Below are 5683 nucleotides of genomic sequence, written 5' to 3'. Positions count from 1 at the left end.
GGCATCTTCCGTTTCATCAGCATACTGAATAAGTGTTCATGCATACTGAGTACGCACTCTTGCTCTATAGCACCTAGTTAACGAACTGATGGGCACATCTCCCCACTCGACGTCTTTCTACTGAAACGACACTGGAGCAGTTCGTTACACCAGGGGAAGACGTGATGCAAATCTCCTATCCCTTCTACGAACCCCAGTCCATGGATTGTAACCTGTTTACAGTACTGAGAAAAGGGATCTTAACACATGTTTCACAGACTGACATAGAAAATACAATATTCTATGGTTTTCTTCATTTTAATTTTGCGGAAACTGCATGGTTCATTAGCTGTTTACTCACTTCAGTGATATTTCCTAATATTGAACGAACCTGATGGCAGCACGTGCACTGGGCGCTCAACTGGTCGGGCAGTCTTTCGCCTAAGATAGATACAAGTTATAGAAAGTATAGTCAGAGCCACTGTGGTCCAGAAACCGAGACACATTGTCATGATTCTATTGCACTGTTCATGTGGTATTACCGTACAATCTCCAGCATTTGGTCAATGGTGACGTGTCCTTTCTGCGTAGCTGTAAGTTCATCCAATGAATTGGGGGTGGGGGGAAGGGGGGGTTGGCTTTCAAATGTTGTTTGGGTAATTTAGGTTCTGGGTTGGTAGTGACTGGAACGCTTTTCTCCAGCCAATACTATGAGGGCTGTGTCAGATTTACACTCCTGGAAATTGAAATAAGAACACCATGAATTCATTGTCCCAGGAAGGGGAAACTTTATTGACACATTCCTGGGGTCAGGTACATCACATGATCACACTGACAGAACCACAGGCACATAGACACAGGCAACAGAGCATGCACAATGTCGGCACTAGTACAGTGTATATCCACCTTTCGCAGCAATGCAGGCTGCTATTCTCCTATGGAGACGATCGTAGAGATGCTGGATGTAGTCCTGTGGAACGGCTTGCCATGCCATTTCCAACTGGCGCCTCAGTTGGACCAGCGTTCGTGCTGGACGTGCAGACCACGTGAGACGACGCTTCATCCAGTCCCAAACATGCTCAATGGGGGACAGATCCGGAGATCCAGGGTAGTTGACTTACACCTTCTAGAGCACGTTGGGTGGCACGGGATACATGCGGACGTGCACTGTCCTGTTGGAACAGCAAGTTCCCCTGCTTGTAACAATGTTATCAACTATTTCCGATGTAAGAACTGAGTAACTCCACTTAATACCAGCTCCTTGGAAGTAAAGGTGCAGATCGAGGGCGTCCCTTTGGCCTCCCACTGCATCTGCTTCCCCTAGAAGTACCGTATCTCACATGCCTTTGTGTCGGTCTGGACCATCGAGGTTCTCCGTATTCTCTTTGCTTCTGGCATGGACGAAGTTCATTCACTGAGTTGAATGCATAGCTTGCCTTATTGTTGAAGATTAACATGTGTTTTTATCTGTATGAACACAGCTTTCTGCTATACTGGCTACGGATTTATAGAAGGGTTGGAACTTAAATAGTGATGATGTTTGGATTGTGGGGCATTCAATTGCGCGATTATCGGGGTCCATACAAAAACCCAACCTTTGCTCAGTCGAATCTCGCCACTTGTATGAATGATGATGAAATGATAAGGACAACACAAACACCCAGTCATTTCGAGGCGGATGAAAATCCTTGGCCCCGCCGGGAATCGAACCCGTGACCCCGTGCTCGGGAAGCGAGAACGCGACCGCGAGACTACGAGCTGCCGACAACTGAAATAGTGGCAACTATTTATTCACAACCTATACAAAAGAGTTATATGTTTGCATCTATTACTGTCCTTCAAAGTAGTCACCAGCGTTGTGTAGAACCCGTTGCCAGCGACGTGGAAGGCGTAGTATAACGTTAGCAGAGCCAGTTCTGTTTATGGTGAGAATGGAACGGTCTACTGCCTGTCGAATCTCTGGAACAGTTCTGAAGCGAATGCCACGAAGTGATTCTTTCATCTTCGGAATCAAATCAAAGTCACAAGGACTTAAGTCTGGGGAGTGTGGTAGATGGCACAGTACTTCCCAGTTCCATCGACCGAACAAAGCAGCCACAGCTTGCGCTGTATGCGCCCTCGCATTGTCGTGCAAAATGATGGGTGGGTGACACCTTCTGCGCAACCCACCCATCCTCAGCCTGTCCTATAAAATGTTGCGCTCCTTGAACGACCTTTTCACTTTTGCCAATCTTGTACCACCGCACTTAAATCACGGTTTCAGGGCGGCATGTAGACAAACGTATGGTCTTCCTCTTTCGCCATTTCGTCAACTACCTTCTCGAAATAAAGAGAAAAGGACATTCTTCTTCACGCTCTCATTGCAAGCAACACACCCTTTTCGCGGCCATTGCAACATCCTTGGTTTGGTATGAAGCAGTGTTTGTCCACGTGTCCTTTATGGTATGGAAGCGGATCGCCCACACAAAGACTAAATTTGCAAGAATATATGGAAGAACCATAAGCCACAATGAACTAAATAAAAATACACATGATAGTCATTTCTATAATAATGGATAACAAAAATGGTGTGTGGCAGGACTCGTACTTACTACCTTTATCATACCAGCCAATTAAGTAGGTTTTGAAATGTTAATAATTTGTGTTAAATTGTAAATTTATGTTTAAATAAACGAACAACCTCTTTTCATGTAAATTTGTTGAAACTCTGTGTCTCTCTTGGCACTGGTTTTGTATTCATCGCGTGGTAATTCCTTTTAGGTAAATGCTGATGTTTGAACGCAAAGCTTTGACTTAATCACTTGCTTTTTAAGCATATTCTATCACTTGTTGCAAGCATTTTTTTGCAATTAATATTTGCCAATACCATTTAACTCTCTCAGTATTTCTTTCAATGAATTTATCTTGAGAATTACTTTTTTCCAGCCATACCATTTCTTCCATTCGCTCGCCACTGAGCGTTTCGCCATTCTCATGGAGACACATAGTTCATTATTTTCTGCTTATTCATACACATGGATAAAAAACTAACTAAAATCTACTTAATGGAAATCAATAAAAATCAAATATAGGAAAGGCAATAACAGTGGCAAAATAAGTTTCCTTTAATTTACGTCCATGGTCACAAACAGATTACCGGTTACGACCTGTTTGGCGGATGTAATATTTGTCACAGTTACTGCAGTCAATCCTGTATACACCAGAGCCATCAAATTTATCATAGTTCCCTTTCAGTCTGATGTCAGATGTGGCTAAAACTACGAATAAAACATAGACGCAAACATCTTGTGGCTACTGTACGGCAACGGCAGCTTGTTTTTAACAGTAGTGCTACTGACAACATGGCCCGTGCATGTAATGGTATTTATAGTATTTGACGATGCTGGTGCTGATTCCTCATTTAACATTTGACGATGCCACTATGGCTGCAGTACATTAGGACTTCGTTTTTATGAAATAGGTATGCCTCTTCATATTTAAAGAGCACAAATGTAGATTTTGTCAGTGTCACTTTTCATTACGGTCTGAGCTGTATACACTTTGCGAGTGTATTTATATTTTTACCATTTTTGCTGCAGATCTGATGATGGTCCTTAAAGACCGAAACCGGTAATCTGTTAACAAAAACTTTGTGACCATAGACGTAAATTAAAGGAAACTTAACTACATAAACGGGTCATTGTTTTTCGCGATGATGTGAAACAGTGACAAAAGGCGATAACTGAGTGCAGTCAACAATAATGACTCAACAAAGGGTAAAATGATCGAATCTTTCCGCTCAGAACTAAGTGCAGTGTTTCAATTCGGTTGCCCCTATCACCACACTCAGTGCTGGCAGCGCTTGGTTACTGCTACGGGAGACTAGTGCATGCAGCTGCAGTGATGAATTCGCAGCTTGTTGGTGCCGTCCTTGAACGCGGAAGTATGAGAGAGCACGGCCGAGGCTACACAGCAATGACGCACGAGGGCAGCGAGCGGCAGACTCATGCTGTTGAGGTGCGGACGGCAATAACGACATACAATTCCTCACTACTAAGCTCACTGTGCTTCCTGGATACTTCAACATTACTTTTGTATATTTTATTACCAAGTGGAGTTGTACATGCTGTGTGATTACGAGTGTTCAGCACAGCTACTGATTCCACTTTCATCCGCAGTATTTCTATGACCAACCCAGTCGTTTCCTTTAGACTGGAATGCAACCAACAACTCGACTGAATACTCAAAAGCGCACCCTTACTCAATGAAATCGAGAAAACATGACGTATCACATCGCTTCGCTATACAATGGAGGCACCGAGTACCCTTAATAACACAGCTCAAAACACCTGAAGATGATGACTAGGTCGGTCATTGTCCAACTGCCACCGTGTGCGAAGCAGCCAACATGTACTAGCGTGAAGACGATGAACCAATAGGCAGCTGCTTCGAATCATTACTATGCAAGGAATTTTACCACCAATGGAAGAAAACGTGGCGACAAAACGATTTCTAATCACTGGTCTGACCGAGCACCTTAATCTGAAATGGATTCCAAAGCTCACTTTTTTGACATGTTAAAAGGGGCAATAAAGTCCAAAATAAAGAGCAAATAATAAGTGCGACTGGTGAATAGATTGGCCAATAAGTAGAAACATGTATAATGCGGGTAAGAAGCACCCATACTCCTATTCACCTTCCAAAAAGTAGAAACATGAGGAAGGAACATCTATACTGTGGGTGACAAGCATCCATACCCCTATTCGCCTTTTATAATAGAGGCAATAAACAGTTGTTTCAATGGTATCCTTACTTCGAAGCTGACAAAAAGCATTGCTGTCAGTATTTTATAAAAGGCTTCAGATCGATGCTTGCGAGTGAATTATCTGACAAGAGTGTGGTACAGCTGGTAGCAGCCTGTCTGCTTTCCACATACTGTCTCCCTCTCTCTCTCTCTCTCTCTCTCTCCAGTGTTATTTTTTGATGACAGGTTGCGATATCTCGCAATTCAAGCAGTAGAAATGTGGTTGTCTGGTCTCAGGAATATCCCAATTACGTGCAAGAGTTGGAAGGATCCCTTCTTATGTTGCGGTTTAGGCTGGGATGTCATCACAATAGCTGTTTTGATCATATTGTTTTGAAGGGTACATAAATGAAAATTATTATTTGCTCATGTTGCAGACGTGGTTAATACCGCAACTTGAAGACAAAGGAATTATGGATCATGTTTGGTAATAGCAGGGCAGTGTTCCAGTACACTCCGCTGTTTAGGTTTCTGAATTCCTTGATGAACAATTTCGAGCTCCCTGGACTGGGTGTGGTTCAGGAACATCTCCATCTCCTTTGACATGGCCACCAAGAACTTCGGACTTTACCACACCAGATAACTCATTATGAGGGATGACTGACTAATTCCCATGTTGCTCAACTCAGTGCAAAACTAATGAAGAATTGCGCAGAAATATCGAGGTTGCTTTTGGAAGCATGATTCATGAGATACTCTGCGAGATACCCAGGACTACATGAAGGCGCATAGATCTCTGCTTAAGGCATGATGGTGAACATACAGATCCGCTAGATGTAAAGGTTTTACATGCCAGTATTCCAATATACTGTATAATATTTCGAGCTAGGGGTGCAAAGACTTCTCAGGTACACTGTAGATAAGTAAGTGGTTCTCGTTCGCAGTGGGCATTACAGCTTGGAACGACCCATTGGAACGTTT

Source organism: Schistocerca gregaria, chromosome 5 (genome assembly GCF_023897955.1).
Source record: "Schistocerca gregaria isolate iqSchGreg1 chromosome 5, iqSchGreg1.2, whole genome shotgun sequence".
In the NCBI taxonomy this organism is placed as follows: Eukaryota; Metazoa; Arthropoda; class Insecta; order Orthoptera; family Acrididae; genus Schistocerca; species Schistocerca gregaria.
This window is presented reverse-complemented; position numbering follows the sequence as displayed.